General features: G+C 53.7%; 1 protein-coding gene across 3 annotated transcripts in view; it reads right to left on the bottom strand.

Annotated features, from left to right (window-relative positions):
* KLHL29 (kelch like family member 29) overlaps nucleotides 1-26676 on the bottom strand; it is a 297536-nt gene that overhangs the window by 140169 nt on the left and 130691 nt on the right. The window contains exon 1 of one of the 3 annotated variants that reach the window (XM_032866923.1): nucleotides 17341-17490. The exons of the other annotated variants lie outside the window; for them this stretch is intronic. The gene's annotated coding sequence lies outside the window, so the exon portion shown is untranslated. Of the gene's footprint in view, nucleotides 1-17340; nucleotides 17491-26676 lie in introns of those variants that run through there. 3 annotated transcript variants of the gene reach the window in all.

Genomic DNA, 26676 nt, shown 5'->3' with positions numbered 1-26676 from the left:
CACTAACTCTTCTAGGAGGCTGCATTGACCCACTTCCTCCAGATCAGGCAAGAGGGCCCCTGGCCCCCACCACTATCCCCAGCATTAATGATTGGGGCATGTTTGCTACCTTGAGAACAGTCCCTGCTTATTGTCTTTGTAACGTTAGCACATAACACAGGTGAAGGGTTTTCAGTACACATTTGCTGAATGAATAAACAAATATTTCTTCTTAATTGTGGAGTGTGTGCAGAAGAGACAAGCACATTTGTGTGAAGGGAGAAGCTCAGACACTGGAAATTCCACGCAGTTACCACGGTAAGGAAGTGCCCTATCTTCCTGGTAGGTCACACCTGCAGCCTCCAAGGACGGCTCCGATGGAGAATGGAATCTCTGCGTGTTCAGGGTTGGCCGGACACCACGGCTTAGGCTCCCGTTTCCCAGGATTCACCTGCAAGGCTCTTCCTAATGATCAGTGCCTCAGGGTAGTTTCCCTGGGTTGGATCCTAAGTATGGCAGAAACAATGCCATGAGATTCACCACACCGTGACCTCTCTCCAACCAGGAAGACTTCCCCACTGCCTCCCTTGCAGTTAGGTTGGGAATCACACATCGGAATTCAGGCAGCTAGAATGAGTGGGGAGGATATGGAGAACATTCCCAGACCTGGCCGTTTAAGAGCATTTTCTACTAACCTCGGCCCCCTTCACCTGCCAGGGAAACCTTGGAGGTACAAGAGGCTTGCCCCACCAGTGTTGGACTTGGCACGATTGGGACATAAATCTTCATCATGTGAAGGTGCTGAGATTGCGAGGTTACTTGTTACTGAAGCCTAGCCCCGCCCGACTGATACCCTCAGTCAGCACTTACATTCCCATAAAACAACCCAACTTCACATACTGTCAAGGAAATCATCTCCTTCCAGCTGGTGTGGATAGAGAGAAGGAGGACAGACCTGAGATGTGCCCATAGAACATGCTTGGGAGCAGGTCAATGGGGCCTCCTTTGCGCCAAGGATGCCTCCGATGCCCCAGAGCCCGTCAGCTCGCTGCCTCTGGGACCATCTGCTGTAGAGCAATGAGCTTCACGGCCCCCACGGTCCCAGCAGCCTGCACCCCCCAACTGCCCCGCCCACTGCGCGTCTCTTCCAGGTTCCGTACCATACTAGAGAGGGGCTGGAGGGGGGACTCAGGCAGCTGGAGGCCCCACGGTCTGGTTTGAGCCTCATGAAGCGTATTCAAGACAAAGGTCAACTCCTTGCCTGCCAGATGTGGGTTAGACTTCATTCCTCAATTTAATTTCCCCTTTCGGACAGAATGCAAGACATGGGCTGCACAGTGAGTTGGCAGCGCGCCAGCTCCAGCGGGGGCAACTTTAGTATTTCCTGCTGGGCACAGAGCCAGCGTGTCAAAAAGGTCCTGTGTGTCCACACGTGTGCCCGGGGTGGTTGTGGTGGGGGGAGGCAGCAGGACGTGCCCGTCGGGGCGGTCGGGGGGCCCCCGTGGACAGGGCGCCTCAGACAAGATAGGTCAAGCAATTACAGACAAGACACACAGAGGTGCTCCCTTGTCGAGGTGAGCACCTTCTCCCGGCAGGCTGCCGGTGAGCTGGAGGAGCCTGGCACAGGGCCCTCCACTGAGACACGGAGGGGAGTCTGAGCAGAGCCATTTCTCTGAGTGTTGGGTGTACCTCTAGCTCCTGTCCCGAACCATCCTCTCACCACCCGTCTCTAGATCCCTAAGCTCCCCATCACACTGCTTTCTGCGCTGCTGATGCCCAGATCTGAACCATGCCCGGCTTCTACTCCGAGCCACAGCTTCCCTTTTTCCGGTTTTGCACGCCCTTTGAAAAGGAGCCATCTTCTGTTTAGAAGAAACTGTCTAAGAATTTGATCCAAAGTTTTAGGTGGTGTTTATTTTGTTTTTACATTTTCTAAAACACGCTTAAGATTACCTCTAGAATGATAGAAAGGGTAATGTGCAATGAACGTCTTTTTCGTCGGGACTTTGGAATCCTATAAGAAATAGTCTGGGGCTATGGAGCCTACCCTATGCATCCTTCCCTGCCAGAAACTGGGGCTCCACCCTATGCCTGGATTAAGGCCCAGTTCAGGCTCTGAGAACCCCACAGAGCTGGACCCTCTTCTGCTCCTGATCCAGTAGGATCCCGAAACCCAACCAGGCCCCAGTATTGGGCCACCTCTCTGGCCATCATTCAGTATGGTCACTGAGTTGCTGGGTTTCAGAGCCTCTCTGCAAAGGGGCCCACACTCCCTGCCCTGCTTTGTGAGGCCGCAACCCCCTGGCTGCTGGTGTCTGAGTTCTGGGAATGTCCTGTCTGCTCTGTAAGCCCAGACCTCTGGGTGACCACTCCAAGACCCAGACCTGGGTCCCCAGGAGTGGAAAGAGAGCCGAGTCGGGGGTCAAGAGGGCTGAGTGTGAACCTCAGTACTACCCCTTACTCGTTCCAAAAACTCAGGGTTGCCTCAAGTTGTTTATCTGGAGAGTAGCGTGGGACAACTCTACTGCCCCCTGGACCATGAGAATCCAGCATGACTCCTGTGAGCCCTCTGCATGGGCCAAAGAGCCCTGTTACTGGGCAATGATGGGACCCGAAAGCTACAGGGTGGAAAAAAGTAGGCCAACAGGAACCAGTTTTCCAGGATGAGGACGAAGGAGACTGCCAACCATGAAGCTGTGTGTGGTCTGGTGTCTGAAACACACAGCCACGGACTCCCCGAGAACCCCATGCTGGGTGCGTGGGACCCTGTAGGATGCTCTGCCTTCCAGAGCCCCTGGGAGAGAACAGACTTGGGTGGGACAAAGGTCATCCTCAGCTGAATACCTGTGACCTGGGGGAGCTTGTATCAGGAACCTCAGGGCCTGCCTCGTCAGACTGCCTTTTCCCAGCACCTCAGGGTGCTGTGACAGACTCGGGCCCAGGTTTAGAGAAGGCCTGGGCCATCCAGGGCCTGACGATAGCCTGGGTGTAGCCTGGGATAGCCTGAGGACCCCCAGGCTCAGTCCCAGTGCCTCTGCTGTGTCTCTGTCAGTCTCCTGGACACTTACTGGGTCCCAGATCAGCAGCTCTGCTCTGGAGGTTCTCCTCCCCGTGAATAATTCATGAGTAACTAATCCAGAGGTGTGTGCGCCATAGTCCCCAGTGCTTTCCAGCCAGTCTGGGGCACGGGGCCACTGTGCACACCAGAGCACACATCAGGACGGCGATGCTCTGCACCCAGGGACACCTGCGATGTGCTCGGGAGGCCGGTCGTCGCCACACACATTGCTGGGCCCGTGTGCACAGGCTGTAGCCAGGAGCCCAGGTGGCTAATGACCCCTCTTGCTCATGTCATGAAGGCACATGCAGGCGCGGCCGCTGGCTGTGAGGGCCCTGAAGGCGTGATTAATCCACAGAAGGTAGGGGAGCCCGCACTGCCTCCAGACAGGGAGCTGAGGAATGAGCCACAGCCTGTCCAGCCCGATTGGAAAATGTATGATTGCCTCATTTGGAGGAGACGTGCTGCCAAGTCAGTTGGAACAGGCCATGCCCATCTTTCTTATTTTCTTTTCCCTCTCTGCATCTTTTAGCCTTTCTTCTGAAGCAAAATAATAAATAGCAGCAGGAAGACCATTGGCAAATGCAACACAAAGGCAGGCTCCAGGCACTGGAGAAGCCGGCCCAGCTGTGACTTGGTGTGGATGCTGGTGGTGCCCCTCGGACAGGCCTCCCTGCTTCCTGGGGTTGCTTCAGCTCCCACTGACCCCCAGCCCAGTCGAAACCCCACTAACTCAGAAGACTTGCTTCTGGCTGAGGCTGCAGGAAGCAGTGTCCACCCAGCCCTCTCTTCCTGGAGCTCAGGTGCAGGCCTAGGACCCAGTGATGGCCTGGCGTGCTCTTCCTCCCACGGCACTGCTGTTCCTGCAAGGCTGTGCTCCCTAAAGGCGGGACTCCCCCGGTATCCTCCCTGGGGCTCTCTGGGCACAGGGTTGGCCCCTGGACCCAAGTGGCAAGTTCTTTCCAGCTCAGAACACGCTGTGGGGTGGAGACTAGGTGAGGCGATACAGGTGCCTGGGCGTGAGGAATGCAAGAAGGACCGCGTCAGGCTCCACACCACACTTGCTCAGCCCCTAAAGTGAGGCCTCCTCACACTGACCTCACCCAGCTCACCCCGGTTCTGGCGCGGGCCCTGAGGGAGAGATTTTGCTTGGGGCGTGTAGGTGTCGAGAACCTCGAGGGGGGATATGAACTGTGTGGCTACTGGGTGTACACTGAGGTGCCAGCCTGGGCCCGAGGCCTGCTTCGAATCCTTTGGATCTGCTCAGGAACTAAGGGAGCTCTGGAACATTCACAGGCTAACAGCAGCCTCTGCCTCGTCCTCTGTAGGATGAGTGACCCGAAGTATGATTTTATAGTTAGATTTTTTCTCTTCAAATACCAAAGCCCCAGTGGCTGGAAACAGTCACACTTCCTCTCTGCTCTGGAAGGACCTTTCTCTTCTACCTTACCTCGCCCAGCCATGAGGGTCCTCGTGTGAACCTGCCCGCCCCCTCCCCCCACTCCCCCTACCATCAGTCACTCTCTCAGCAGGGCAGGTGTGGAGAGTATCCAGCCCAAGTGCCAGACCAGAGTGGCTCATTCCAGCCCTCTGCTTTAGTTGCTGGCAGGTTCCGCCAAGACCTGCTAAGCTCCAAGGTCTGGAGCCACAGGCAGCCTCTACCAGGCACTGCAGAGGAGGAGTCAGGGATGTGACCTCGGCTTCCTCCCCCCAGGCGGCATCCAGCTCTGTAACAGAGGGCTTTAAGGGGTCATCCTTATCTTTAAGGGAAGACTGGGCACCTGCTTTATTTCCCAGGTCTTGGCCCATCCGGAGCTTTGAGGGAGACACAACCCAACAGACCCCAGACCAGTGGGCAGACTGGCCTCAGGAGAGGGGAGGGAGAGGTCCCGGCATGAAAGGTCCAGCAGCGGTCACAGCAAAAACTGTATGGCCTTATAGGCTCACCGCTCTTTCCCTGTGCTGGGTTCTTGGCAAGCCACCACATCATGTGCTTCTCATGACAGCCTGGCTGTGCAGGCTGGGATACACTTGACATTCGCCTTTTATGAGTGAGGCAGAAGAAGAGGAGACCAGGGCAGGGGTAGTGGCTTGTGCCCACTAACCCACAGCGTGGACTGTGGTCTGCAGCATCGCTCCAGGCACTTGTTGGAGTACAGAATCGCAGGCACTGTCCCAGCACTACTGAGGAGGAATCTGCCTTTTTTATAGGATCCCCAGGGGGGACTCAGCTACAGGTTACAGCCCCAGCTGTGCCAGCCCAAGATCCGCCTCTTAGCAGGACCGGAGTCGGCCCTAGGGCCCAGGCCTCCTGACACCGGGCAACGTTCACCACTGCGCCGTGGTCCTAGGAAGGCGCTGGGGGGCAGAGGTATTTTGGGGAAAAGCCATAATCCATAATTACAGGGCTTCATACATGACCTAAAAAGACAAATGTTTCAAAATGCTTTTCTGATGATAGGTTTCAGGAAAAATGCCACCGATTCCTTTTCTGGGCACAATTGCTCACGCAGAAAGCAATCTCTCTGCCTCGGGAAGGTGGTATCCAGCGCCTGTTTTAGATGAACAATGTTAAAAGAACAAGCCTCTCATTTCCCTCCCTTCCCATGTGCACCTTTGCTTTGAGAAATCTGGCTGTGGGTTTTGATGTAGTGATTTTTTTTTCGAAGAGACGCACACGATTCAGAGACTTTTCTCATGGGACTAATTGACTAGGCATTTGTGCTATTGCTACTGGTGTAAATCATTATAATGGTGATAATGAAAAATAAAAAAGATATTGGAACTGACAGTTGGCAACATAATATCCGCATAAATGGGGGGAAGAAGGGAGGCGTGTATAAATTAGGGGCTCGTAAACATCGGGATCGATGAGGCTGCTATGGCGGCCCAGTTTGATCACTTACAGGGGGATGAGCCACGATTATCATTACCAGGAGCCATCTTTGTTCCTCTGACTCCCTATTCTTGGGGGCTCCGCGGAGAGCAGAATCCCTGAAATCTGGAGCCCTCTTTCCCACAGCCCTGCAAACACACGACTGCAGCCCTGGGAGCTAGACTTTGCCATCACCTCCCTTCTCCAAGCGGGCCTTCTGCTGTCTCGCAGGCCGCCTCTCAGGCACGCCTGATTATTCCGAATCTTGCAGAATTGACTAATTTGACGAGATCTCTCCTCACAGCAAATGGTGTTCACCAGTGACCCAAGCCGATGAATAAATCCCACTCGGTGCTTGGAGCCAGACCCAGCAACAAGAGTTGCAGGGAAGAGAGACTGACGCACGCTCTCTTTTTGGCTGCCAAAAATACTCTTGCAATTTGCTTTCTTCTAGACAAGAGTCTATTCAAAAGTCTATTTGGAAACATTAGGGAATGGCCGTCACATGGCCGGCAGATCACACTGCCCGTGACAGGATATTATCTTCCTTGGGAGAGACTCCACCACGCTTTTATTTCCCCGAGTAAGTAGCGTCTGACGGCTGCGGGATGGCTCCGAGGGCGGGGGACATCCACATCCCTCTCCAGAGCGCGTGCGGAACCGGCCGCCTCGTCGGCAGGTGGGACCTGTGGAACCTTCTTGGGCCAGCACATGGCTTCCTCGTCTCCGCCTCCGGTGGGACCCGGGGGCCTTTTGCTTGTCTGGAATACCTTCCTGGGAAGCCACCAAGTAGCCGACCGTCCCCGCTTCTAGGAGTCAGGACGCTGTGCCTCCTCTTCCCTCCTGAGCAACGCCCCAGCCAGGCTCTCGGGTTAATATGTTGTTTTGCCCACTCCTCCTCGAACCACATCCAATATACTGACCGCCTCTGTCCCCCTTGTGCCTGGCTCCGTGCAGGATCCTGAAGGCTGGTGCGGATGGGGGCCTGGCTCCTGCCGGCAGGGAAAGCGGGGTTGCTCACAGTGGTGGGGGGCGCGCCGTCGGAAAAGAGAGTGGCATGAACACATGGAACACGCCGGGGCTCAGGGGAGGGGGTGGCCTGTCGAGGCTGCCGCAGGCAGGGTCGGTCGGGATGGCCCTGCAGCCCAGGCAGGGTCGGTCAGGATAGCTCAGCTTCCCGGGGCTCCATTCATTCCTGAGAGCAGACTGCACTGGAGCTACGACAGCATGAGGGCGGGCACGTGGGGGAGGAAATAAATGCAGCCGTGGCCTAGGATGGAAACGCCAGCCCTGCCGGCCAGCATCCGCCTGCTCCTCTCACCCCAGCCACAGGCTCGAACACACCTCTCCTCAACAGAGAGGGGCACCCTAAGGCCGGTGCTGCTCCCTGGGGGTGCCTCCAGGGATCAGCAAGGGAGGGGAGGAGTGTCAGGGGCCTCTCGGGAGAGGTTTGTGTCCCCTGGTTCTGACCGCTGAGCCCTTGTCTTGGCCACACTAATGCTGACCTCTCTACGGAGGGCCAGGCTTGTCTCAAGACCTCAGAGCCTCTAGGGTCCTCGTTTTGGGAGCTGCTACCCTATCTTGATGTACTTGCTTCTGATTTTCAACCGTCTTTATTCTATGTCCATGGTTTTAATTTAATTTAATTAAAAACAAAACAAAACAAACCCATCCAGACCAGAGGGCAGCCTGTTGTGAGGTTGTGTGTTCTATCACCATCCAAGCATGCAAACGAGGCAGCCTCTGTTGACAAGTTCACATCTCCAGTGCAGAGCTGGCTGTTTGAACAGCTTGTGTGCAGTAATTGAAACATAGATTTTTGTTGCCTTTCTGTTTATTTTTAGATTAGCCAAGCAGGGACACTTGGCTTCCAAGCTGCCACCTCCACCTCTGTTGGGCAGTGTGGGACCACTGGCCCCCTGCACGCCAACAGCAAGGACCACCATGTTGCCTCTGGGGTCTTCCCCAGAACTGGCTTGGGTTTGTCCTTCACCTGACCCTGCTTTTGCCCTTCGCTGTGATCCCCAGGGCCCAAAGCCGGGAAGCCGATGAATATAGAATGCCTGCCGGCTGTATCCTAGCTCCCAGGTCCCTGAAGACTGCCCCATCCCCACTGTACTAAACTCTCGCAGAAGCTCTGAGGTCGGCCAGCCCCCTTGACGATAGTGGAACCGAGGCACAGAGTGTTAGGGCAGGGACAGACTAGAATCCAGACCTACCATGCCCTGGGCAAAGAGGGGTCACATGGCTCAGAGAAGATGCTTTCAGGGTCAGTTATCTATTCAGGCCACTTTAGAACAAACTGTGGTCGCACCGGCCTGGAGAGGTGGGTCATGCTAGGATGATGGCCCCAGATCTCAGGGGCTTAAACTATAACGTGTGCTATTTGCTCCTGGGGTACACTCCCTGCTGGGCATCTGGGGCCCTGTGCCAGGCTGCCCTTCCCCAGGGTCCATGCTGAGGCAGAGCCTGCCTCCTCCTCCTCTCGTTGCTGGGCCGGGCATATTGCTGGGGCTCTCCGACATTTACTGAGCCCAACTGTCCCGAGGGCAGGGGTGTAAGCAAGAAGGATGTGACCACACACCAGCACGTTCAGACCGATCTCATCTCCTATGGAGTATCTCCACCTCTACTCTGTGCCCCCTCTTCCCAGAAGCCCTCCCAGTAGGCCCGGACAGCAGGCATAGCTTACCCAGGCTTCCTCTGGCACTCAGCACGCCTCTCTTCTCATTCTAGATCCCACGAAATGATAGCTGTGTAGCAGGTTTGTTAAACAGGCTGAACTCAGTGGGATATCAACAGCAAACAGATTTCTTTTTCTCCCACTTCTTTGCTTTAAATCTACTCTGTTGGACCCAAACAGCTTTGTTCGGCGGGGGTGGGGGGGGAAACACTTTTGGGTACGACTTCTGTTATTATTACTGCTGCCGTTAGGATGTCTGCTACCGAGGGCTGTCGGTTCTGAGCATGTCCCGTGTGCCTGGTACCGCGCGGGGTTGTCTGCACACCAGCTCTCCCAGTCCTCACGAGAAACCTGTGATGGCGGAACCAAAGCGAGGCAGGGGGACGTTTAAGTAGCGAACAGGCTTCAGTGACCTAGCGGCCACACAGCTAGTCACTGGCAAAGGCAACTCTGAAAGCAGTCCCATCCTTGCTTCTCTCCTCAGCTGAATCCAAGCTTTCCTGGATCTCTGACCTCATGTCCAATCCACAGAACCTCCCCTCGCTCACCCAGGCTCAGGATCCGGTAGTGGGCAGGGGTGTGTGATGCGCTCCAGGTCTCGCCTCCTTCCTATTCACGAACTAGCTCCTGGCTTCCCGAGTGGCCAGGAGAGAGGCCAAGCGGACAAGGGCAAGGTGTGATTGGAGCACCACCCACCTTTAGAGGTGATTCTTTTGCCTATGGGCCCCCTGGTGGCCTCTGCGCCCTGCGAGGGTCCTTCCTGCAGAGCGCCAATGACCGGTACCCTGGTGGGTTATCCTCTGGGGTGGGGGTCTTCCAAGACGGCTCCAGTCTGGCTCCCTGTTGCAGTGTACACTCTGGAAGCGTGACCATGACATCTCCTTGACCAACTATGGTCAAGATCAACTCTGGTCCAGCCTCAGTGCTCCCAGCTTGAGGGAACCCAGGTCATACCGTCCCCAGTGTTGCAGGCTCAGGGAAGCACCAGGAGGATTGTCTTGAGTTGATGTTGGAGGGCGGGGGCGGGGGGGTGCATGGAGGGCATCTCCCCAGGAGGAAGGTAAAAGCCTCAGCACCCTTCCTAGCACAGCTCCACTCAGGGGTGTTCTCTCCTGCATTCTTAAGACCTTCTCAATATAGAGGTTGGGGGAGGGGTGGAGGGGGCCTGGGGCTATCCAGTTCCTGTTTTTAATGTGATGATACAGGGCACGTTTTATGCTCAGCCTTGAACCTTGTTTGAGTCTCTAAGACAACAGAAACCATCTAATTTAACATCTTGCTACAGATGATTCAATCCTTCTCTAGTTCAGTATTCACCTCCTCCAGGAAGCCTTCCTGATGATGTCAGGCTTTTCTGCTACTTCATCCTTTGGCCATGCTGCCTACTAGCCTTTGCTCTGCAGAGTCCCATGTACCCAATCACACACTAAACTCTGAAAACACACAGGATGGGCGCTTCCCCACTGGTTGTTTGAGCCGAAACCCTACTTACATCCATCAGTCAGATCCTTGGCCCACAGTCACATTCATGTAGATGCTGGCTGCACAGAGCTCAGGCCCAGGGTCTGCTGAGGACAAGGGAGTGGGCAGCCTGAGGATAATTGGGGATGACAGAGTCAGGGCCACTGAATGGGTGCTGGACAGCTGTCTACAGGCCAGATCTCAGCTGCAGCAGCCCCAGGAGAGGGAGTGAGACGCCCATCTGTTCTCAGCTCAGCCCAGTCCAGGCTGCAGGGACAAGCAGCCCATTTACAAGTGACAAGCCTGCAGCAGGCACCCAGGGCAGGGCTGACACCCCAGTGTCTGGAGTTCAACAAAGGATGCTACAGAGGTCTGGGCTTGAATACGGGGGTGGGGGGGCATAGGGGTAGGAAGGGAGTCCCTGCCTGGGCCTGGGGGACTCTGGCGTCAAAAGCCAGCCTGGCACCATCGGGGCCGACTTCCGGGACCAGAATGAAAGGAGCTCAGTATTACCCACGCCAGAGAAGAGGACTGGCCTGGGGCCCCTTCCCTGGCTGCCCAGGAAATGACTGTCCCCAGGAGCAGCAGGTAGGGCGTGCCCACCCCGCAGCCCCCGGGGCCCTATGGGAAGTGCCTGGTGAAGGCATCACGAAGTCAGAGAGACAGAGATGCCAACACGCCCTTTGCTTGCATGGGCTTGAGGGGGTGCCCCCCTCACTCCCCACACCTGAGCCTTCACTTGCCTTGGCCTCCTGACCTACGGACTCCTCTCTGTTGTGCTGAGCCTTCCTCACCAAGCTGCAAGGGGACAGTAAGGAGGAAAGGCAAGGAGCATTTACGGAGCACCTCCAGCACGCCTGTCACTCGCAAGTCCCTTAAGCTATAGGAGTCCTAGCACGGCCTCCATTTTAAGGAGGGGGGGAACTGAGGCCCCCAGATTAGGTGCTTGCTCTTATCTCTGGCTTTAAGGCCGGCCTTTTTCCACTTCCCTTCTGACCCTGGACTCCTTGATAGCTGCAGCCGTGCAGACCTTCACCTCAAGCTCCTGATGCTTCTTAGAGGTGCAGCTGCCCTGACTGACGGCTGTTCTCTCCATCTCTCTCCACCTCTCTCCGGGCCCCCCTGGTATTAACCTCCATTATCTCTCACCTGGGTTCTGGTGGAGTCTCTGAACTTCCCTGCCCTCATTTAGCGTATTCTCCACGCAGCAGCCCAAGCGACCCCGATAAAATGCAAGTCAGACCATATACCTCTTCAACCAAATCCTTGTCGTGGCTCCCATGTCACCTTGAGAAAAAGCCAAACCCTTACAAGGTCCGCGAGGCCCTCGTGCCCACTTCCCTCTCTCACTCCGTCTCTCCTTCGACAACGCAGCCCCAGCACACGGTCCTCCTTGCATCTTGTCCAGCAGCTTAGGCCCCCTCCTACCTCAGGACCTTTGTACCTGCTGCTCCCTCTGCCTGCCCCACCCTTCCCCAGTATGCTCAAGGCTAGTGCTCTCATCTCCTCCAGGTCTCTTCTCACACCTTACCTTCTCAGTGACTTTCTCTGATCATCTTATTTTAAAGTGACCAGCTCTTCCCTTGTTTTCTTTTTTGATTGCTCTTAATCCTTCCCTCAGACGACACAGTTTACTTAGATTTCTCTGTCCCCCTCACACTGAAATACAAGTTCTGTAAAGGCAGGGCTTTATACGTTTCGATGCATTTAATCCGCACAACACTCCACTGTGATGATGGCTCTCTCCGTTTTCCCAATGAGGAATCGGAGGCACAGACGCATCAAACAACCTGCCCGAAGTCATCCGGCTCGGGGGTGGAAGAATCCGGATTCCCACCCCAGGCAGCGTGGCACTTAGTCACTGCTCTCTGACCACCAGTTCTGGTCACCGCTGTGTCTCGGCTGACACAGTGCCTGGCCTCACGTGAGCACTCAGTCAACAATGAACAAATGAATGAATGTGTGACTCCCACCACCCCACGTCAGCGTGGGCCTCTGCTGTCCCCTCCCCACCACAGAGGGAGCGATGCTGGATTGAGGATGAAGCCCCCGACGTGACCCAGCCCAGCTCCCACCCCTTGTCCCTGTCCAGCGCCCCCCCCGCCCCAGCCCGCTGCCCCGGAGCCCTGTGAGTCTGCCGGGCAGGTGGAGGGGTAGGGAGACTTGATGGGCTTCTCCAGCCCCGAGCAGAGCATCGTATTCTTAATGCACCAGCACCGGGAGCACTCGGAAGGGAACAGCCCGCGCTCCCCCAGGAGCAGACGCATTTACGACGCAATTCCTTCGAGGAAAATTACTCAGGCTGCCATTTATTAAAACACAACTGCTCCTGAGGAGGCCTTTCGGCAGTGGAAATACCAAACAGCTTTGAAGCTCCAGCCATCCCCGAAACCGATGAAGCAGGCTCCTAGGCACTATCTGACTTTTAATCTGTCTGCTCTTTCCCCATCTGGAAGGGCTAATGAAATGCTACACTGTGAGGAAACCAGGAAATCAGTAGCATTGGAGGTGAGGGACATATATTTAATTTCTTGCCTTGGTCTGCTATTTGCATAAACCTCCAGGGAATAACCAGTAGAGGAAAGAGGAGAAAAATAACACTACGGGACTACGGGGCCAGGCACCGTGCTGCGGGATCATTTGCATTTGACGTTCAGCGCTCAGGGTAGACTAGGGAGGGACGTTTCGCTGTGATCTCTCTGGGAGAGGTGGTCTCTCTCTGGGGCTCCCCGTGTCTGTGTCCCCCTCTTTCTTGGGGACCACGGTGAGACGACACTCCCCAGTCCTGCTTGGTTCTAGCTGGGGCTGTGTAACTAGGTCTTGCCAGAGTGTGCAAATAGGGTGTGCAAGCCACGCGGGTTCCTTCAGATCTACACCTTCTTCACCATCTCTTTCTCTGTCCCCTGCAGGAGAGGACGAGGCCCAGGGGCCAGGGACACACCAAGGGAGGAGCTTTGGTTCTTGTCAGGGTCACAGACAGACCCACTGACCACCTTCCCTCCCCCCCTCCACCCCTTAACCTGTGATTTGGAAAAGAAACAAGTTTCTACTGGACCGAGCCGCTACATTTTGGGATTCCTTGTTTAGCAGTTACACTGCCGTGACTAACGCAATCTTAATTTTATAGATGGAGACACAGAGCTTCAGAGAGTTGAAAGTGGCTTTTCTGAGGTCACCGAGAGCCTGGATCTAGCCAAGCATGAGCTACGTGTTAGCGAGACCTGATTTCCCTGCCTCGGGTGTCCCAGGTGAAAGCAGCCTATTCTGAGCCTATCTTCCAGCTCAGCTCCCTGGGGCTGAGCAGTGCACACGCTGACTCCCTGAGGTCCCAGGCAGGGGACTGTCCCTGGGGGATGGTCCCCCACAGCCTCCATCGTAGAGAGTGAATGTGGGAAGGGCAGGGGCTGGATGCCAGCTCTCAGGGGATTGTCTTCTTCAAATGCCCGGCAAGCTCTGTGGACGGCACGTGCTTTGTGGAAAAGGTCAACTCCCGAAAGCAGGAGACTCAGCAAATCCCCAAATAGCCAGAACCTGAGCGCGGGCCGCCCCTGAGTGCACGTGCCATCTGGAGAGGGAAAAAAAGCAGGGCAGAAGGGGCTAATCCCCGCTCCGACGGGTCTCTCTGCGGCGGGAGCGTCCTGAGCGTGTGGCTTCCAGACAGGCGGCCCTGTAGAGGCTGGAATCAGCCCTCTAGACGCCTCATGAATTTCTGCTCCTTAATGAACATGTGCACAGAAGAAGATCCGATGGAAGAAAGGATGGGAAAAGCACAAACTTGCCAGGGAAGAAATACGATTGCCAAATTCCGAGGGGCTATTTTAAACAACAGATTAAAGGGATGGAAATTAAAAACAGAACAAAACAAAGCACCACACCACCCTGGTTGCCTGGGTGAGCCCTTTACTCTCATTAACGCGGCTTCCCAAGGCCACTGGTGTGCCGACGCCAGGACGACAACATGCGGGCTGACTCCTCCAACTGCTCCCTGGGGTGCCAATTACTTCCCAGGATTAATTCTTCCGTTTACCAGACCGTTCCAGCAGTCGTGCCGCCGCGGCTACAGCCAGAAACAAGAGCTCCTGGATGGAAGGCCCACCTACTGGTTCCTGGGAGCTGGACGTTGGGCCGAAGCCCACAGATCCTCGTGCACAAGAAGGAGGCATCGTCCCTGCTGCTCTCCCCCGGGAGCACCGATTGTGTAGGTTTTTGGCTTGGACTTAGAAAAAAACCCATGTTTTCAATCGTGAGGGGCTTGAGCGAGAATGGTGGACATACTGTGTCTGAGACCAGGAATCCGGGGAGAGAAGCTGCCTCGGATGCCGGGACTCGCCCAGCATGCCGGTCAGCTTGTCCTACTGTCCCACGAACACAAAAGGCACACGGTGCTGCTGGCAGGCTCCCAGCCCACCAGCCAGCTCTGGCCAGCACTCAGCACTGTGCCAGGGGCTGTGAGGGGCAGCCGAGAGGAGTCGGTCGAAGAGCTCCCTCACGGGGGCTACCGTCTGGCAGGGCTGGGCCAACTCTCAAGGGCAACGGAGGCCATCAGACAGTTAGTGGTATTTCTGCCGAGCATGTACTTGAGCTCCTGAGTTCTGAGACCTGGTTTTCTCCCCCTGCCTTCCCCACAGCACCCCACAGTATCAGCCAGGCATATGGTTTCCCATCCTTCTGTCCATCCAGTCATCCCTCCTCTCACCTGCCCAACCATCCACCCACTCCTCGGTTCATTTCTCTACCCATTAACGCATCAACTATTCAGATACTTATCAGGCATCGGGAAGATTACTGTAGAGCCAGAAAGGTCTGAGCGGAACTCAGCTGCACAGTCTGTGCTGTCCGGTATTCATTCCTGCTTCATCCGATAATAGAATTCCTGCTTCCCATGTGCACGAGGCCCATTATAATGGCAGGTTTCAGGTGTTCTGACCCACCCCCAGGGGGAGCACGTGACCAGGCCCAGCAAATCAGTGGGCTCCAGCCCCCTGGCCATAATTACTCATTCAAGGTTCTTGGCCCAGACAGACCCAAATCCCTCAGATCAGATGGAAGAGCTCAGAAAACAAAGGTCTCTCTTCCCTCAGAATCAGGAACAGTACAGTTTTTGCAAGCTGGAGCTGCTCCTGGCCATCTTCCCTGATTGTGAGGAGGAAGCAATCTGCAGAGCAGAGAGTGAAGCCAGCCAGAGAGAGAAGCAGAGATGGGAGCCCGACAAGAGTTCTGATATTCTAGGAACTCTTGGGTCTAGCTATGTCGGAAGCTGTTGCCGAAACTTTCAGTTACAAGAGCTAACACATGCTCTTTTCTGCTTAAATTAGCCTGGGTTGGGTTCCTGTCTGCTGCAATCACAAGAGTTCTAGTATGTTCTAATACATGATTAGAAGAACTAAGTTCTATGCTGCTTAAGAGGAAGTCTGGGCTGGAAGGAAACTTCTTTGTGACTCTCTGGGAAACAGGAAGGATTCAGAGAGAGGGAGAGGGGAAAGACGCCCAAGATGAAAGAACAGCGTGGGCCAGCATTGCCCAACAGAACTTTCTGCAGTGATGGGGATTGTTCTATAACCTGTGCAATCCATGTGCTAGCTATAATCTGTGCTAGCCTCCCACCACACGTGGCTGCCTAGTCCTTCAAAACTGGCTAATGTGACCCAGGCACAGAATTTTTAATTTTCCAGACTCTTGCCCATTTATGATGGTTCAATTTACGATGTGTTGACTTGACAATGTCGCGAAAGTGATACGCGTTCAGTAGGAACCACACTTTGAATTCTGAATTTGGATCTTTCCCCAGGCCAGTGATATGCAGATACTCTCCTGAGATGCTGGGCGGGGGCGGCAGCCACGCGACCACAAGGGGAAACAACCAACCCACTGACAGCCATTCTGTTCTTCACTCTCAGTACAACATTTAGTAAGTGATATGAGACATGCAACTCTTTCCCCTACAACCGGCTCTGTGTTAGACAATTTTGTCCCACCGTGGGCTAATGGATGCGTTCTGAGCACATGCAAGGTAGGATAGGCTAAGCTTGGATATTCATTAGGTTAGGTGGCCTAACGAGATTTTCATTTTACGATGCATTTATCAAGACGTAACCCAGCTATATGCTGAGGAAGATCTATATTTAATTTTAATTAATTTAAATACTACATCTGTCTGGTGGCTACTATACTGGGCAGCGCAGGTGTGGACAAAGACCCTGGGGAGAAGGTGTGAAGAACAGGGGGCTCTTCCGGGGGGTGGGGAGGCGGGCATAAGGGAGACGGATTGGAGGATGGACAACTGGAAACAGAGAGATCACTGCAGACACGGATGCAAGTCGCCTGGGGAGGACTGATGAGGGTCTGACGTGGAAGCAGAGACAGGAAGGAGGCAGACATGAGCAGTCAACGGACAAAGTCAACTCACGGGACAGGGGAGCTGGTGTGGCCACTCACGGACATGAGGAACGCAGAAGAGGATGCACGTGGGCAAGGCAAGCAGAGGGTTTTGTTTTTGGATTATCTGGAATCTGAGGTAGGAGAATGTCAGGATGAAGGTCATTTAACAGAAAGCTGGAGGCTGAAGACAAAAGGTTTGGGGGCCATTGGTGGTTAGCAGGGAACTGGTCAAACTTGTAGAAAGACAAATGTATGCAAGGCTAGAACCATGATGAAGATTCCCAGGAAGAAGTGGTCGAAAGAGAAAACAAGGACAAGAGGCACAGGAAGTAACCAAAGGTAGCGTGAGCGATATAGCATGATCCCAGTCCGCTGGGATTCTCCGTGAGAGGCTCATTTTTCTTACCTACAGACATAGTTCTGAGATAACTGAAATTGATTCCTTTAAACATCCAATCTCAAACAAGAACAAAGCATTTTAGCCATTTTAAAGACAAAATGTCTTGAAATATACTGCCTCCTTCCCAACATGCTGCACAGAATGTGACCTAATAGATACACACAGGGCTGCAGACCAGCGTGACACGGGGGACCGAGGGACCAGGCAGGAGCAGGTCCACGCGCCTGGCCCCGGCTGCGGGGCCTCCCACCCGCGTACAGCGCATTCTAGGGCTTTTCGACTGCTTCATTTCCCATCAGCTTCCACCAACCACTGCTCGCTTCTGTTCTCCTTCCAACTCCTCTCCTTACTCTTGCCAGATCAAGTGTTTATGAAATCGGCTTTGAATTCAGAATCCAGGTAGTCAATCTTATAGTCAATTCACATTTTTTATTTTTAAAGAACAATTCTGAATTAAAGCCCATGGGACCGATGACGAAGAACGGATGGATTCCGGGTACACACACCTGGTGATGCCTATTGGTCCTGTCAGCTCCTCAGAGACGCTCTCCTATCTTTGCTCAACCTAGGCTCTGGGCCGGAGAGGTTTCCAGGTAAATGAGAATTGGTGGGAAAAGCAGGTGCCCTGACAGTCTTGCCACCCAGGACTGCTTCTTCTAAAAAAGATCAACGGTACACATTGTCATGTCTTCACAAATGTCGAGGACAGACACTGAACACTAGTGTCAGTCCGGCTACAGCTCGGAAAACAGAGTGACACATTCCGCAGTGTTCCTCCCCACAAGCAGAGATCATTTCTCACGCTCACCCCCACAAAGCCACAGGCACACTCCTCCTAGTGACTGCGATGCACTTTTCAGCCATGATTCAGCTTCCCACGTGCCAGTGAGCACGGGAGGTCTGGGCAGCAGGCAGCTGACCAAGGGCGGCAGACAACCCTCTTGTTGGGGGTCTCGGCCAAAGGCTTTTTGGCATCTTGGTAAAAATAAAACAGAACAAGAGCAGAGCCAAGTGGATCTGATATAGACTTAAAAATTCCAGCTTTGCATCAAGACCAGCGGGCTCCCTTGCCAGGGAAGCTGGCTTCAGGCATCTTTGGTTCTAAAGAGTGGTCCCTTGGGAGCCTGTCAGAAGCACAGAATCCCAGGCCCCACCCCAGCCTATACTGAATCAGAATCTGCATTTTAACAGATCATCAGGGGAACTGGATGCACAATTCATAGGCTACTTAAGTGTTCAGCGTTGTCCCCGTGCTGGCTGTTGCAGGGAAAGCTGAGCCTTGGTCCTACTTCTGCACTCGCTGTGAGTGAATTTGGAGACCTCCTTCTCCTTTCTGGCCTCTGTTTTTCCAAATGCTAACTGGGGTCCAGCCCAGTGGGTTCAATGATGTGCCCACATGTTCGTCCTCAAAACGGGGTCTGTAGGTACATTTAGTGTCAACAGAGTCGTTTTCCTTTGCAGACCAGAGCCTCCTTCCTCCTTGGGAATGAATCACCGTAGGATTTCAGAAGCATCTCCTTCCCTCCTGAAAGCTGTGACATGAATCCTGACCCCCTCAGGACACATTCCAAAGCCTCCAGCAGCCCAGAACATTGAACCAAGTGAGTGTCATCAACCCTTCCTTCTGAACTGGCGTCTTGGTGGCCCAAGACCTGTCCTCCAGCTCCCTTCAACATGCAGCTTCTTGGAGGCGGCCAAGCCCCACAGGCCCAGAATCTCAGCAAAAAGCCCATGGACCCCCCCCGCCCCGCCTTCCTAAATACCCGGATGGGGTCTCCGGTTTCCTTTAGTCCTTGTGGTTCTGTGCTCTAAATCTGCCCACAGAGGAACCCTGGTCGGTTTCACAGTGAAAACAACTCTGCGTTCCCAGTACTACCGCAGCTGATAGAATGTTGGTCATGAGTGGTTAAACAGGCCGCCTCCTCGCTATCTGCCGGAGGGGTGTGTATGTGTGTGTACGTGCATGTAACTGTGTTACACACAGGGTCACACAGCTCATGTTTCCGCTCAATGCAGGGATCTACAGCTCGAAACCCGCCGAGACAGGCAGACTGCAGGCAAGTGCTAACCGGAGGTGGGCTTGTGTGGGGCAAGAGCCATGCACACTCAGCCAAAGCTCCACAGAGAACAAGAACGTAACAGACAGAAGGGGCGTACTGGCCAGTCCACAGCAGAACGGTCTTCCACTGTGCCTGGAGAAGGGTGTGTGTGTGTGTGTTGTTTTTCACAATTCATTAGGTAGGAGGAGAAACCAGAAGTTGGTCTTAGAATGTCACTGTCCTTAGCTACAATGGGTCTTACATATGTATAGACAGCCACTCCAAACAGTATATTGTTTCTTTCTACAACATGGGCTCAGGACATCTCCATTTCTCAATGGATCCTCTTTCTGGTCCCCTCAAGACCTGAAGACAACAGACCGTTATGGAGAGATAGCAGGACTCAACATTCCAGGTCTGTTTGGCAAACAAAAAGGTCATGAGCCCCTTGCGGAACGCTGCTGCTGTGTGGAGCCATTCTCTCCTCTGAGGGTGATGGGGACAGTGTTAGGACATGCAGGGGCAAATCCAGTCTGGTCCTGAGGTAGAGGTGGGGACCGTTGGCCTCCTTAAGTCCTCAGTCCGGGGCCTGTCTGGGAGCCTGGCTCCCTGCTGTGACAAGGGCTGGGGTCACTCTGCATTACAGGCCAAGCATCAACCCGCCCTGACAGCCAGCCCCCTAGAGGGCTCTAATTTCTCCAGCCAGGAACCCCTTAGGTCTCGAGGATGGTTTCACCCCAATTATGAAGCTGGGAAATTCTGGAGCCATAAATGAATATCCACCCCTTGGCTGTCAGCTTGAGGCTGCATGTCACCTGAGAAAGTCAACATGAGAAAATCAAGTGAAACCAGGGTGTGACTGTGTTTGTCTTGACAAAAGGACCCAGCATTGAGGAGGGACCCTTGTCACCCTTCAGAGTGCAGACCTTGCACTCTGATTTTAAGAAAGGAGCAGGCAGTCAGAGGTCATTTGTGTTTTTTACATCTGGGTTTTCAGTACAAAAGGCACATCTCCAGGCAAACATCGCCTCTAAGACAGGGTAAATCACAATTTAGGGAAGCCACAAGGCAGGCTTAGGCCTTGTATTTTTTTTTTTTTTTGGTTCTTTTCCTTCAAAATCTAAAAAATTGTGACATAATATACAGAATATAAAATTGACCATTTTCGTCATTTTAAGCATCTACGCCAATGGTATTAAGTACACGCACAAGGTCATGTGACCATCACCACCACCCATCTCCAGAACTTTCTCATCTTCAGCTCGTACTCATGAACCACTAACTCCCTATTCTTCCCTCCCCACCAGCCCATCATAACTGCCTTTATACCTTCTGTCTCTGAATTTGACTCCTCCGGGGACCTCATTGGAGTGCAATCAGACAGTATGCTTCCTTTCGTGTCTGGCTTATTTCATTTAGTACAACGTCTTTAAGGTTCATCTGGGTTAGAGTATCTACCTGTGACTGTAGCAGTTTCTTCCTTTTCAAGGCTGAATAATAGTTCACTGTACTTTGTTTGTCCATCCGTCCATGAATGGGCCCTTAAGCTGTTTCCACCCTTTGGCTATTATGAATAATGCTATTATGAACATGGGCACACAGATATTAAAGGAGCCTGGGGGTCTGCATTAATGTTAACCCTCTGCCCTCTGGTAACAGGTGGCCTCCAGCTGGTGGCTGAGCAAGGCCACAAAGCTGAGAGCTGGCACTAGGGAGCTCTGCAGAGGCAGGTTAGGGCGAGGGCGCAGGGGAGCAAAGGGGGGGTACACCTCTGCACCCAGACCAGGCTCGGGGTGGAAAGGATTATAATTCCACAAGCACAGAAGCTGTTCTATCCCTTGGCTCCTGGAGCGGCCCTGTGACATGCTGGCTTTAGCCACACTTCTCAATGCCAGCTCACACCCGAGGAAGAAGAAGACAGGGGCCAGCACAGCCCTTCCTACTTGGTCTGCCTGGGCAGGCTGCAATTTTTTTAATTAATTAATTTTATGGAGATGCAATTCCCATAAAGGAACAGCTCAGATCTTAAGGGTGCAGTGTGACAAGTTTTGATAAATGTATGTACCTGCATAAACCCCATCCCAATCAAGGGGCAGGCCATCTCCGTCAGCCCAGAACATTCCTTCCGGCCAGGCTGCATTTTGGCAGTATCTTTTAGAGCAGTCAAGATTGCTGTAGCATCAACAGAGTTAGGGGACTTGTAAAAAGCCTGTTGTGGGTTTTATGCTGTGAAACCTGAGATGCCCTCAGCCCTGAGTCACCATAAAAGGCAGGGTTTTTTCCCCCCTAATTTTGCAGTTTGTTAGCTACCCACAGTGGTCTGGCAAGGGAAGTTCTGCATCACTGGAGCCCAGAGCAGACTGTGGGCCCCAAGAGCCACTCAAGTCCCATTCAGGCTATAAGCCTGTTCAAGCCCTGGCTCTGGGCCGGGCATGGGACTGGGCACAGCCATGCCAGGTAGGGGACACGCTGCAGAATAGGAAGAAGAATGGTATCTGGGCTGGAGCCCAAGTTCGAATCTTGTGATGCTGCAGAGACATCCATCGTTCTGGCCACGGCCCGCGGGAAGGCGTTCTGGAGGCAGGGCGGTCAGGCTAGCCCTTTCAGGGATGCAGAGGATTTCAACAGGAGGCCGGAAAGAGGAGAAAACTCCAGGCAGGGAGGACACTGGGTCAACGAAGGCACGGAGACATAAGAAGAGCCATCATTTATGAATGGCTGTTACGTAGGAGGCATGGGGCTAGGTGTTTCACACCATGATTTTGTTTAACAAGAATAAAATAATGACGATGACGGCTGCCCTACGAGAGAAATCCTATGAGGTACAATGTGGCTAAGTGACTTCCCAGGTTCTCAAAGCATTGCCCCGGGGTTCAGCCCTGGCTCTGGATGTTTCTGAGCCCATGTTCTGCTGCTTTCTGTGCTGTGGGAAGAAATACACTCTAACCAAAGCTTTAGCCTGCTGCACGGAGGGGTGGTGGTGTAGGGACTGAGGCCGAGAGGCATTCAAACCACTGAGGACTTTCGAACCTTGGTGCTTCCTTACTTGGTTCAAATTCCATTAAGATGGCAGGAGCAATACCGCATTCACAAAAGGACCTCTGTAAACTCCGCATTTTGCACACACATATCTCTCTCTCCCTCTCTCTTTTTTAATATCGTAGGAAAATCTTATTTATTTAAAGTAATGGGGGCTAATTAGTAAAATCATTTTTTCTAAAAGAAGTCTCATTTATACACAATGGCGCAAAGCAGGCTGAGAAGGCTGGAGGCAGAGGTGGCCTATACTTAGCACAGCTGCCCAGGAATGGGCCTTCTAGAGTGTGCTAGCCTGAGGAAATTCTCCTTTCTCCATTGCTGTCAATGCCTCCAATTCTGGCTTACACTGTGGGTTTGAGTTTGAGGAGGGGCCTCAAACTCCTGCAAATGTCATCTGCCTTCCCTTTACCCCAAGCACCCCACTCCATCCGGATCTGGCAGGGGAGGAACTCTCTAGAAGCCTCCACTGCACCTGACTTCTCTCTGCTAGCCAGGGTCAAGGATCCCCAGGAGAGACATAGAAGTTGTGTCAGAGACCAGGAGCTCCTTGTGTTGCATCATCTCCATAACTCCTGGGAGGGGCTCAAGTCTTCTTCAACACCTAATGCCACGAGTCTCTTTAGCACCCCAGGCTGGATAGTCCCAGCCTCCTCCCCAGAGTGGGTGGAACACCAGCCCAGAAGGGCGCGCTCGGAATGACAGACATCCCTGGACACAGAGTCCAGATTAACCCTGCATCCCCAGGAGTGCCCAATAGGTAGCCACGTTACAAGGCACATAAAGATCTGCAAACACACACACACGCGCGCGCGCGCACCCTCCCTCTCACTCACAAACACACAGGTTCTCTACTGTCTTTGGTCCCCCCAAGACAGCCGTGTACGTCCACCAGCCTTTTCCTTCCAAAGATCTCCAAACTACTTCATGTGCACGGAAGGAGGGAGAGCTGCCTCTCAGATGTGGAAGCTACTGGGTGGCAGAGAGTCTCGTGAGCCCCCTGAAGGCCAGGCTACGCAGCCCCTTGTACTCTCAGCTTGGGGTATATGAGACGTAATGGAGCTCTCTCCAGGGCCTCCAGGCCTTCTCACTGCCAGCAGAGCTCCTCCCCTCTGCCCCTGCGCACACACAGCTACAGGGCTGGCTCCTTTCTCAACAAAAGTTCATCCTCTCCAATTGGTAGCGTGGAGCCAGGCCAATCCCCCTCCTTCCCCAGAATGCTCCTGGGTTTGCAGAGGCCTCCAGTGAACCACAGACCTCCCTGCCCTGCCCTTCTCCTGGTGCAGAGGGTGGGAGGACAATGCTGGGGGTGAACCCCCTCCTGCCCAACACCCACCCTCTGACCCACAAACCACAGGCTCCCCGTGTGGAGGGGCTCCCCATCCCCCAGGCCTCAGCCACATCTTGTCAGCTCACCACTCCTGCGGTCCAGTCTCGAAAGAAGTGTTTTAGCTTCTAAAGAAAGCAGGATTTAGGTAAAACCTAGGAGGCAGGCAAAGTCTACCCTCGGTGCTGTGAACCCCATGATGGCCTGTTTGCGGGGGCTACACTCGGGACCCTGGAGCAGGGGGTGGTGCATGGTGCAGAGGGGGTGTGAGCCCACTACACACCTCGCCAGCTCCCGCCTGTCTCCCTTCGGCTGTGAGTGGAGCACAACGCGAACCCGAGTATTTCCTCTCCTTGCCAGGGAGCCGTTGCTGTGTGTGCACTCCAGGAGGAGGCCATTACAGGGAGTTAATCGAGTTTTAAATTTGTTTTTAAATTTTATAATGCAATTCATCAAATTCAGTGTCTGAGCACAGCATTCACATTCAGTCCTGGCGGCGTATGTCGTACTGGCCCCAGCCTTCCCCAACCCCATTCCCCCAGAGGAGGAAAGGTTAACTCTTAAGGGTAACTGGTAGGCATAGCCACTAAGGGGTGAGAAGGGCAGCAGGGTGGGCCCTGGGCTGCATGGGTCAGTCTGGAATTGGTTTAATGGAAAGGCTGGTGACTTAGCCGAGATGCTCTGGGCACCTTTCATGAGTTGGGACCATAGAGGCTGCCCTTGGCCTTGGTCACCTTGGTGAGATGGCCATCTGGGTGCGACCATGATGGGGTGCTGGCCAGAAGCGTGTCTGTGAGGATACCAGGTATCAGTGAGAATGAGCAAACACCAGGATGTGGAAAGTAACCGTGCAGTCTGCCGATTAGGGACAGATGTGAGCACGATTTCTGCTATTTTTTACCCAGAAGGATTTCCTTTAAGGATGTGTTCAGCTGAACTTAGGATCATTATTGTAACTTGGGATCAGTTGCTGCTGAATTGGAAATAAGTGAGATTTATGGGACCATGGTTTTGTGAAGAACATCTCGGGTATCAGGACTTGCCTCAGATCTTCTGTTATCACGAACTGTAGTCAATCTTGCCTTTTATTAAGCTTTAATAAGTGACTTCGCTTCTAGGGAAAGTTCCAGAACAGACAGTGCCAGCAAGTGAAATCCTACTGGTCCCAGAGCAAACTACAATAAAATAGTCTCCTCCTCCTGGTGGTCCTGACAGCTGAGCCTTCAGCTGGCTGAGGTCACAGAGCCCCAAGGGGAGTGCAGGGCCCCCTTGCCCAGCACGATCTGGCGGTGGGTGAACCGTGGGGGAGTAACTATTGGAGTGTGATCACCAGCACTCCTTGGCCCAACAAAAGCCTCGCGTTGGCACTGACCTGCTTCTGAACCGTATCTATTTTTAGTTCATGGAACCCACAGGGCGGCTGCACTCTGGGGCCCCAGATGTCTGGCCCCAGGGCAGGGAGTGGCCACCAGGCGGCTTTGACTTTTAGTCACTGCCGATTGGTGGCGTTGTGCTGGTGACAAGAGGAGAGGGGCTTCAGGTTGGCTTCTGCTAAGCTCCCGACATAGTCTACCTCCCCCTCGCTGAGCATCCAGGTGTGGACTTGAGACCTGCGCTTCTTAAAAAGAACAGATGTGGGGCGCCTGGGTGGCTCAGTGGGTTAAGGCCTCTGCCTTCGGCTCAGGTCATGATCCCAGGGTCCTGGGATCGAGCCCCATATCGGGCTCTCTGCTCGGCAGGAAGCCTGCTTCCTCCTCTCTCTCTCTCTGCCTGCCTTTCTACCTACTTGTGATCTCAATCTGTCAAATAAATAAATAAAATCTTTAAAAAAAAAAAAAAAGAACAGATGCAAATAGAAAGTTCACTCCTCCTTGAAGCCACACACCCCATGAAACACCCTGCACTACTTTTCAAGTTCTAGGGGACTCTGGCCCGATGTCTGTGGCCTTCCAGATGGAGCTCCAGGCTCTGGTTCTACGTAGCTTTGAACCGCCTGCTTTCAATTTCACACGAAATTAAAAACACTAAGGTGGGGTGGGGCAAGAACCCTGTGTGGCCTCGGCGAGGCTGAGCAGACTTGGGACAGATGCTCAGGCCTGGGCCCAGGTGGGATGTGGGAGCTGGGGTGGGGCTGGGCTCGGCAGCCGGCGGGGGCACGGGGTGGGCCGGGATGGAGGAGGAGCATCTCGAGGTGATGGAAGTCTTTTTGCATTCAAGGGCTTGCCGCCTCCCAACTTGCTACTTATTGCATTGAAAAATATTCCACGCGATTGAAGAACTATTTTCCAAAACAAAATGCTGGTATTCATCAGGAGGCGCGGGTTGTGCAGTGTGAACAATTCACTTTCGTTAAGTACCATATGGCCGCTGGTAGGAAAACGCTAACATGTTTCAACAGTACAGCTGGGGTAGGCCTCCTTTATTCACCGTGCAGATGGCTCTAATTGACATCTCTCCTAAAGCAGGTCTCCAGCATTTCTGCAGGATCATTAGAGTCATTAGTTATTAAATACCATCACCGCTTTCGGAGAGGGGGGTCTGAGCCTTGGCAACACTGCACAGGGGTGGGGCTGACGGGTCCCCGTGGAGGGCCGGTGGGAAGGACGCGTGAGCGCCTCCTCAGACCAGGCCAGGGAAGGACGAAGACGTGGCTCATTCCAGAACAGCCCTTTGGAGACAACTCAGGCGGCCAGAGGGCTCTGGACCACGGTTCTGGAGCTGGGCTCCTGTCTTCCTAGCTGTGTGACCACACAGCATCAATCCTTCAGACGCACTGTGTTCATCCCTTAAATGGGGTAACGACACGTGCCTTCCTGCCCTGGAGGGCTGACACCATGCAGTGCGGAGCGAACGGAAAGGGCTAGAAGGATGGACATAAGTGCTATAGCAGAACTGGTTTGGATACTTATATTTGAGGTGCTGCCTGGTCTTGCTTATGTTTGGCAAGGGGTAAGCCGTGGCCTCGAAAGACTTGGCCGCACCTGAGACACAGTCCCCGACACTGCAACAAGCGTGCCTTTGTCGGATTGTGACCAGAGCCACAGGCCAGAAAGGCAGTTCAGGGGCTGGGGGGACAGTGGGGCTCACACATGCAGCTGAAGCACTGAGGCCATCGCCGCAGCCACGCCGAGACACAGGGCGCTGCCCTAGCCCAGCCACCTTGCACCCCCGGCACTCCCGGACCCATCTTGGCTTCCACGTCACACATGCCGGTGGCACTGCGTTGCCAATCATGCCATCTTTGCGGGAAAGAAAGGAATCTAGGGAGTGTGTGTGCTCCTCAGAGTTCTTCCAAAAGTAAATACATGTATCCAAAGGGTAATATGGATTTAGGAACAGCCTTCCCTTTGAGCTCTTTCCCCATTGATCAAGGGTTAATAGTGTGGCATTATTAGTTTAATTTCACAGTCTAATCAGTTTCCTGCTTTATTGATCGAAGG

This window comes from Lontra canadensis, unplaced genomic scaffold, assembly GCF_010015895.1.
Source record: "Lontra canadensis isolate GAN:19392208 unplaced genomic scaffold, GSC_riverotter_1.0 scaffold32, whole genome shotgun sequence".
In the NCBI taxonomy this organism is placed as follows: Eukaryota; Metazoa; Chordata; class Mammalia; order Carnivora; family Mustelidae; genus Lontra; species Lontra canadensis.
The sequence above is the reverse complement of the archived record's forward strand: the minus strand, read 5'-3'. Positions and strand labels throughout refer to the sequence as shown.